The following is a 10,400-nucleotide window of genomic DNA, read 5'->3' on the forward strand; positions in this document are numbered from 1 at the left end:
GGATCCAAGTTAATCTTGTAATCCATAAAACACAATGAAAAACTACTTTTTGCGTTTTAAGGTAAGGATACCTTGGAAATACTATGAAAGTGTGTGTATGTGAACATTTAGGATATTGGTGAATTTTAAACAAGTTATAAATAACATGCGATATGAACAATTAAAATAAAGTAAACACGTATAAGCACACGTATAGGACCCTAAGCATAACAATTCTAGATCGTTACGTCTAACCACCTATCTTATAGTCATGGCTCTGATACCAAACTGTCACACCCTGACCAAAGGCGGCAGAACATGCCGAGGTGTAACGATTGCCCATAAGCACATGACACTATTAAAGCAACAATATTTAATAAACGCATTTCATTTCACATCATCGAAAATGTCACATAACAATATTCATAACAAGTCATAACAAAATATAGCAAATCAAATATTGTTCATTTTTTTTGCTAATATCCTAATGGTATTTGTGACGTTTTCTTCAAGCATCCGAAATCAACCAAGATGTAAACCTGTAACATTTCATAAAATAAAGTTTGTCAACACAAGGGTTGGTGAGCAATTCAAAAGTTTGGACATGTAGATATATAGTAAGAAAGATCCACAAAACTAGTATACGAAACAATAAATAAAAACCATAATTTGAATAAAATCGCTAATAGAATTACGTTAGCGACACCTAACTATAAGGGGATACCAAATAGTCTAGGATTTAATAGAATATCGTTAATTGCATTACGTTAACGACACCTTGCTACAAGGGGATGCCAAGTAGTCTAGGATTTATAGACTTCCACCAACCGAAAGCGATAAACACATAGGCATATAAGCATAAAACACCAAATCGAGCAATTATTCAAATAAAGTTTACAACAACGTTTGTGGTTTAAGACCCAAGTACAAAATATTTAGTTTAGATAAGATGAAATTTCACCCCCAATACTAAAGATAGAAAACGGGGTATGAAGTTACTCACGTTCAAGTAATAAACTTGAAAAGTTGATAATTTGGAGATTTTCCGGAACGACGTGTTTAACGTATGAAGCCTACATAAAAGAAAGTCATGGATTTAGAAAGGTTGTCTTGAAGATTTTTAAATAAAATAATTGTTGTAAAAAGTAAACAATTAAAGTTCAAGGTTTAAAATGTAACTATTTAAGAATTTAGAATAATAACCCTTTTAAAAATGTAAGTTTGCTCGAAACCGGGTTAAAGTATCTAACCTTAATATTTATTTAACCAATGTTAAGTAATAAGGTGGGAAAAATGCTAAAATGCAAGTTCCATTGGGCTAAAGATACTAAAACGGGTCTTTAACGAGTGTTCGGGTTGTTGGTTCGGATCTTCACAAATGGTCAAACCCAAAGTCAACTTTTCAAAAATATTAATTGTTATGAGATAACTCACAAAAAAATTATAAGACTTAACCAAGTATGTAGTTCTATTGTTTTAGAACTAACAACGTACACTAAGCGAGTGTTCGGTTTTGTCGGTCCAAACTTTGTTATGATATCAAGTTGGATCCAACATTTCCAAGTACTTAAGAAAATAATTAAAATCAGTTTGCAAACTATTTTTAAAGAAATATACAAGTCATGATAGCTAAAAACACACTTATGTGTTTTAAGCGAGTAAAAATCGGATCGGTTCGGTTTCCATCTCACAACAAGTTCATAGATGGATTCCACATACCCATATATCATAGATCTTGTATAATAATGTACAAATGAAAATATTTAAGTTCTACAACTAAAAAGTCAACAACAAGTCTTTTTAACAAAAGTTCGGTTTGGTTCGGTTTCCATCTCACAATGAGTTCATAGATGGATTCCACATACCCATGACTTGTAAATGTGACTAACAACTAAAATGAGCAGAAGTTAAACATAAATAATATGTGCAAGCAAGTTATGTGAATGTATATATATCAAGAACACAAAGTCCTCCATAAAGCCTTGCCTTACGAGGTCCGAAACTTAACCAACCGGAGTCGGAGAAGTAACTACCAAAGGTAACAAGGGGTGTATATTATATATATGTTGTACCACCATATTCAAGTGTTAGTAATGTTAGATGAACAAGTTAAATGAAAGACTATAGTTATTTTGACTTCAGAAGTCAAACCTTCAAGAATACATAAATAAACAACCTTGAATCTATGGAAGATTTAAGAGAGAATTTGGAGTAAGAGCAAGTGTAAAATGAAGAAGATGAGTGTGTATATATAAGGTAAGGGTCAAAGCTTATTTAAAAGGTTCTCTTTTATGTTTTGCATGAAAATAGGTTAGTTAAACAAACAAGCGAAGCACAAAACAACAATCAACAACGAAATGGTGTACAGGGGGTCCTAGATGCCGCGCGGCCTCCCCTTGTCCCCTTGGTCGCACGGCGCGGCCTGCCCAGGGGGGAGGGGGCTGGCCCAGCTCGTCTAGTGGTTCGTTTCGCGTCCAGAAGTTCGTTTTTGATGTAATTTGCTCGTTTTAAGTCCGTTTTCGAATCCGTAAAAGAGGTTTTTCAAATTAAACAAATGGGAAGAATTTGATAACATAAAAATCCAATATTTTATATATAATGAGTTTCAGTTTACAAAACGGATCGGTCTACAACGTAAAATAATGCATAAACGAATACAAACAAGACCCGAAATTGACGAATGTCACAGGCTGGTTGTGCATGTACCCTTGTCTTTCGGCTAATTAATAGTTAAAGAAAACCAAAATTATTTTTTTTTGGGGTATATGATTTTGGGTAATGGGGAAAATATCACCTAATCTAGTACCAACAAAATACTTTTGTAAATTCCATATCAGAATACATATTCAGAGGTAGATCTAGAAAATTTAGCTACCGGGGGCACAAATTGAGTCGGGTAAAAAATAGCTTGGGTCAAAGAGAACAGGATCGGCCAACCATTCTTAAGGCCTAGGGCAGAATAAACTTACAAGGCACATGAGAGAGTAAAATAGTCTTTTTATACATAACTCCTTAAAAATTAGAATACATTATATATATATATATATATATATATATATATATATATATATATATATATATATATATATATATATACTCCCTCCGTCTCATTATAAGTGTCATGTTTTGATTTTTCAAGTCTTCTTGTTTAACTTTGACTGACAATATTTTTGTTTGTGTTATATAATACTTGATGTAAAATATATGAATGGATCGGGTTTTAAATGTATTTTACATTGATATAATTTTCATCAAGCATTATATGACACGAACAAAAATATTTACGGTCAAGTTTGTAAAAGAAAGACTTGAAAAGTCAAACTAGGACACTTATAATGGGACGGAGGGAGTATATATATATATATGGTAAGGATCCTAAGAGAACCTTTTGAAAGTTGAGAACTTTGAGAACCATTTTGAACAACAAAAAGAACGCCTAAAAAATATTTTACAAAATTATAAAACAAAAAAAAACAAATAAATTTTAAAAAGTAAAAACACTAAAATTCTTATATTTCATTCCGGTTTCATAAAAAAACCTTCGTATTATACACATGTGTATAATTTCATCTATTCTCTAGTTACGCAATGTACACATATGTACATTATCATTTACCTTAAATTGTACATATGTGTATGAAAAAAAACATGTATGTACATATTATACACATGTGTATAATTTAACTAAATCGAGACGGTTGTTTTTTTTTGAAATCGGGATGATAAATAAGTAGTTTGGTTTTTTTTACTTTTTTTATTTTTGAGTTTTTTTTGTTTTATGATTTTTTTAAATTTTTGGAGTTTTTTGTGGTCTAAAATGGTTCTCAAAGTTCTCAATTTCAAAATAGTTCTCACATGATTCTATATATATATATACGTTGTGTATCATTACAGAACTGTTAAATTATTTAAGAACTTGAAAAAACCCATGAATAATAATGCTTTTTATTAATATATATATATATATATATATAAGGGTTTAAATAAGAATAAGGAGTTTTATAGGAATGGTAAGAACTAACAAAATTTTGACATTTGGCATTACAAATGATGGTGAAAGAACAATTCTAGGAAACTATTATAATGATGAAAGAGTAATTCTAGGAAACTATATCGGTTATTGGTAATTTTAAATCTCAACCATTGATTAATATGATCTAATGACCATGATTTATTCCTAATCTTTTTAGGAAACTACTTCTTTTTAGAATAACCCTTCCATATATATATATATATATATATATATATATATATATATATATAAGTTGCATTTTGGACCCATCTCTTTAATTCTTACATACACTATCAACAAGAACCGTTGTCACTATTACTATTATGACCTCCAATGACGAAATCAAAAACTTATAATTGAAGAGTAAGTATATACACTTTTTGTTTGTAATATTTCAAGAATTTACTTATAGTTGATAATAATCAAAGATCACAAACTCACAATATACCTTTTTATTAATATATATTTCACCAATTTAATTTAGTGATGGTAGTTAACCATTTGAGGGTCAAAATTATCTTCAAAGAAAAACTTTTTTTTGTTACACGTAATGATACTAAAATTAGCTTTAAAAGGAAAATCTCTCTACATAATAAAATAATAGTACCCTAGTAACCCTCGAATAATAGAAAAAGTATTAAGGGTATGTTTGGGATTGAGTTTAAAAATATTTATTGGCTTTTTGGTATTTTCAAAAAGCTAATAAGTTAAAATGTGTTCGACAATCATGAAAAAAAATATTTCTTATTTAGCTTTTTGAAAAGGTTAAAGACAGTTTTTTAAAAGCCCTAAATCCTGGCTTTTCAAAATAGTTTTTCGAAATAGTCAATAAGCCAATAAGCATTTTTCAAACTCAATCCCAAACATGCTCTAAGTGTGCACTCTTTCATCTTATCCCATTCTCACATTTTCACAGTTGTTCAACATTGCCGGACCGCCCAGCGCCGGCCGTCGGAAGGTTCCCTCCTTGTAAATCCATCGATGAAGGTAATTGACGGAGGGCACGGATTGATAGTTGAGTCAAACCATACTAATTCATACCAGTAAATGCGGCTTTCCCGTAGCCGGACCGTCGTAATACATTGGATCCGCCTATCACAATACTTGTCTTGAATTACGCCGAGCTTTTTGTCTTTTTCCATTCCTATCTACAACCTTTCCAACTGTAGGCGTGACGGCTTCACTAACTCCCTCGGCATCCATTATCGCTTCTGATGCCGTGGGTAGGCTTACCACAAAAGACAAAATAATTAAACCTAACAGCTCACGACTTCTCTAATTTTCTACTTGCATTTCTCCATTTTCCCCCAAAACCCGACCACTCCAATTTTGGGGAAATGAGAAGTCAAAAGGGTTTTACGGGACCACACCGTATGCTCTAATAGATAACAAACTTGGCTAACATATGTTATTACCTCCTCAAGTTTGCACTTGTGTATATATAAATAACTAGTATTCTAAAACCCCGCAAATGCGGGGTGGGGTGGCCGATTTGGATGTTTAGTGTTTGTGACAAAGAAAACCAACTATAAGAGTTTGAAATGCCACAAAAGGGTAAATTGAATTAAAAAAACTGACTGACTTGAAGTCATAGCCATAATTTGGTTATTTGTTTCTACCTCATTTTTTTATGATAATTCTATAACAGTTTAATCTCCATTGTAAAGATCAATAATTAAACAGAATACATGTAGTCAATCATTCTTCAAATTTGCAATGTGAACATCATGACTCAACTTCAAATAGAAATTGAACTGAAAACAAATAAATGACTTTTAGCCCCGCTGTGGCTGCAACATTTGTAGCCTATAATGAAAATTCAAGCGATAAACCAACAGCAACCTAAAGCACCAACCATCGGTTTTACGATCTTTGGGTCTTTGAAGAGTAAATGATTATCAACTACATCATATAAGCAGAATTGAAAACCCCACTCAAATGATTATCATAGCACCAACTACATTCATGCCATGATCACCACGTTATAGGACACCAAACTTAACTTACAACCTAAACTTTTACAGCCTTGGTTTGCTATACATTCAAATACTTGAACTCATAAAACCAACAATAATGAACAGAGTCATCGATCATACCAAAAAGCTCTTAGGCAGAACACCAAACTCAACTATTGAAATGGATACCGACAACAGTAACAGCGAGACCACCATCGCCTAGGGTTCCGATATTGAACCCGTCACAACAAAAATCGGTATCAACAAAAATGAGAAGCATAAACCCCCGTCACCGACGGTTCCAACACGAAACCCGTCAATAGCATAAAAAGAGGTAGGATGCCGGCAACAGTAGAAATGTAGGTCGTAACCGTCAACGCTGTAGCTTTGTCGCCACCATCCCCGAACCCGATGAAACCGCCGGCAACAACAACAAGCAGACACTTCCTCTCTCTCTCTCTCTCTGCTTCTGTCTCCAGAATCATCCTCTTTGTGTTATAACACTATGATGGATTAAAGTGACGAAGAAAACAATGGCGGTGGCGAGATCTATAAGAAATGGTGGGCTAAAAGGACACGTAGAGCCCATGATAGTTTAGCGGACACGTGGTGAACACTTGCAAGATGTGATGCATCAAGGAAGCTTACAATTTGCAATGCACAGTGTACAAAACACGAATGCAATACTCTCCCACAATTGTTTGTTATATTATAAATAAATTTGCATGAACTCATGTTCAGAACCTGGTATTCTTTGATTAAATGCCCACTTCAACTTAAACTTGTGGTTTTCATTGCATTTAAAGTATTATGAGTCCATTTATCAAATCAATCGCGATAAAAAGAAAGTATCATACGCAATTACAAAGGTAATACGATATTAAGTAGTACAAGTGTGACGAAACGTCGTAACTTTAAAGCTGAGCCAATTGGCGGATATCCATCGGATAAGCATCTGAGGATGACTGCGCGCTGTAAGATCTCCTACCAACAATCACATTCGCGGCTTCAGTAGGGTGAAAAGCATCCCAAAACAGATGTTCATCTCTATTTTCGCAAGGTGTTTGACCAGGTAGACAAGTGATTTGCCCATTGTTCTTTCCCACTCCACAACATCCAGCATTCGTCACAGTAAAACCTATATATTTCAATTAAAAAGAACAATTAAAGTTACTTCTAAGAAATGGACCCATTGATCCCTGCAAATTTTATCGAAAAAAGCACCCCAAATGCCCATACCGTAAGACTGAGGATTATTGATCAAGTCTTGGAAAATGTCATAATTATTGATATAAATGAATTTTGCATCTGGTAGATTATTGTTCAAATTATTGACAAGAGATTTCAGCAAGTTGTTGAACATTTGGTTCGCGGAGTTGATTTTTTGGACGCATGTTGATCCATCTTCGCTGTTTTGAGCCAATGCATTCGGACTGCACCCTATCTGTCCTATGCCATTCAACACAAGTTTCCTTGCTCCATAGTTATACAATTCCTGAAATTCCCAAATTGAAGTTTTTCATTATCTACAAACCAAAGTACTACACATGCATACATGTTACTTTACATCAAATATATGTACTACTTACTCTCACTAGCTCAGAATATTGTTGAATGAGAACAGAAGCATACTGCTCAGGTGTATATTGACTGCTAGTTTGGTAGTAATTAGGCATGAAATAGTTATTAAGGTAATCATTGCTTCCCAATCCCACTGAGTATATGCATTGTCGTAGATAATTCGCTGCTGAATCTTCGTCTCCAAGTATATCTACAACTTGCGACACCGTATTTTTGTAATTGTTTACCTGCCCACCAAAGCTAATCCGCGCACCCTATAATATAATAATCAAAAAGTATAATTAAGATGTTAGTTCTTCATCTTTTGTGATATTCATTTAAATGAATTGTTAGTGTTTAGTCACTTAAAAAAATAAGCAGTTATTATTTAGATTTAGAGTGCATACCAATTGCTGCCCTGTTTCATCTCGGATTCCTGCCGCTGCTGAGGCGTAATTTACACCATTAAGTATGTTGCGGCCCCCTGCATTTGCGTACGGTGGAATATAATCATCGAAGCCTAGAAGCTCAGCTGCAGTGGGAATTTCTGGCTTAGTAACTAATATTTGATATATCATCATGTTAAAATACATATGTAGCCGAGAATAGAAAAGCATTAATTAATTTTTACAGGCTTTCCTTTTTGTATCATATAAAACTTTAATTCTGTTTAATTCAATAGTACTTCATTTTTCCCTAAAAACATATTTTTAAATAAATATTTTTTTAGAACTTATACATAAGCTAATAATGCGATCTATTTGAGCACAAAGGTTCAAAACTATTATGTTTATTTATTCTTCTAGTTGTACGTAGGTGAATTGTTAATTACGTTCAAGACTATAACCTGTCATCATAATAGTTATATGTATGTTCGTGTCTTAATGTAAATCTTGGGACTTTGATCAACAAAATAAAATTTAAAATTAGATTTAAGTTCACCACAAAGCTATATAAAGATCTTTGTAGTATCATAAATTAATAATTTGTAAATTATGGATTATCATAGTTTAATGTTCAAAGTTTATTAATTAATATTGACTAGCTAATTATTATTAACTTCAAAAGATGGCATATATACTAGTAATGAAAATAATGAATCTATTTTTATCTCTCTTTATCATAGCGACTTAAAGTTGATCTTGTTTTAAACATAGCATAATCACAATTAGAGATGTAATTTTCTAAGGCATCACAATTTTAAGACCAAATTTAACTTAAGTATAGTCTAAACAAAGTGTATACATTTAGCTAAACACATTATGTTAACTAGTAGCTAATTTAACACCACACTTTTACAATTTTTTAAACATGTTTTTCTGTAACATAAACCGATCAGTTGTATTTTATCCAAAATCGGAACAATAAAAACAAATGTGCATTTGCAAGTGATAAACAAGTTTTATGGGTTAGTGGGTTACGTACGCTTGTGTTAACCCATGAACCATGCATATCATGTGTTTCAATTCATGACCGATACGTCTTTAAAAGTGCGTATAAATTGTTTTCAAATTAATCGGGCTACACCTCCAAGCAACCCATCTAACACCCTAATGCCAATCCCAGTTAGAAAAATTAGATTCATGTAGCGAACTCATGAAAAAAGTAAAGCTTATATCAACTTGTATATGCATGAGCAGCAAGTTTTTGTAGAGGATAATTAAGATCCACAAAAATATAAAAAAAATAAAATAAATATATTAATGTGGTCCCACTCCTCTCCCACCAACCCACTACAAAAAGCTTGTAACCAATTAACATGTATTTCCTGAGTCAGTCAGTGTACGATAGTACAAGCAGCAAACAAAAAGCAATGAAGCTTACCAACAGTATCAACAACCGTTCTGCCATTGCTAAACCTTCCCGTAGGGCATCCGGGAAATCAATGCCATACGGCAAGTAATTTGCTCTAGCCAACGACACAATTCCATTATTATTCCCATTATCGACCAAAGAATCGCCAAAAATAAAGTAACATGGAACTTGAGGGTCACCATTAACCTTATAAGCAACCATGCTTAATGCTAAGATTATTGCAATTACATGCATAACCATAACCAACCATCTTTTTAGCTCATATTATTATTATTATTATTATTATTATTATTATTATTATTATTATTATTATTATTATTATTATTATTATTATTATTATTATTATTATTATCAATGCAGCAAAAGTGAATACAAAAGCAAGAGATCGAGATGTTAGTTATGAAGAGCTAGCAAAAGGTCATGAGAAAGGTAAAGGGTGTGATGATATTAATTAACGCCAAGATCGATAGATATGATGTTGTCTATTTATACACTCAAAAAACTTGTGTTGTGTGTTTATGGTGGAGAAATGTAGAAGCCGACGACTATTGTACGTGTCTTTATGATGTTTTACAGTTGGGAGGTTGGTCATGTGCATTAACTTCACGCGGATACTAGTGTATTGTATGGGTTTCAACACTACATGTTTTTGTAGTAGTCCCACTGACTGACCTACATTCATTTTGACTTAGTTATAGATCCAAAGACTAACTTTTCTCCAACTGAAATTCCTTTAGTTTAAATCATGCATGATTTGGATTTAGAAGATTGCATCTACCTCGCTTTAGTTTGTTTTTTATATTTTAAATCATGTATTTTTTATACGCTTTGTCAGTGGCGTAGCTTGGACGAAAATGTCGAGGGAGAACAAAAATATACATTTTAAAAAGTCGTAAACAAAGGGGGGCAGCTTTTATTCTATTATTTTAAATTTCCAAGTTTATGACTTATGTAGGGCTCTCACTGGCCAAACTCTCCCCAATCTAGGTGAAGATGATGACGCCCGCCCCGCTAACACACTGACGAGAAGCACCTAATTTGGTGCCCTCATCTGCTTGTGTGGCCGTCGGTGGCGTCCC

The 10,400-nt window shown here is 33.1% G+C and overlaps 1 pseudogene across 1 annotated transcript; it reads right to left on the reverse strand.

Annotated features, from left to right (window-relative positions):
- Positions 1–6,749: 6,749 nt before the first annotated feature.
- Positions 6,750–9,577, reverse strand: LOC143589299 (GDSL esterase/lipase At1g29670-like; annotated as a pseudogene). The gene is made up of 5 exons (XR_013145245.1): positions 9,331–9,577; positions 7,914–8,038; positions 7,536–7,781; positions 7,186–7,441; positions 6,750–7,084 (listed from the first exon to the last, which is right to left on the reverse strand). The product of XR_013145245.1 is annotated as a GDSL esterase/lipase At1g29670-like (transcript).
- Positions 9,578–10,400: the final 823 nt, after the last annotated feature.

The sequence above is a fragment of the Bidens hawaiensis genome, unplaced genomic scaffold, assembly GCF_021521415.1.
Source record: "Bidens hawaiensis isolate Kalapana, Puna unplaced genomic scaffold, B.hawaiensis_p1.1 tig00037324_1, whole genome shotgun sequence".
NCBI classification, from domain to species: domain Eukaryota; kingdom Viridiplantae; phylum Streptophyta; class Magnoliopsida; order Asterales; family Asteraceae; genus Bidens; species Bidens hawaiensis.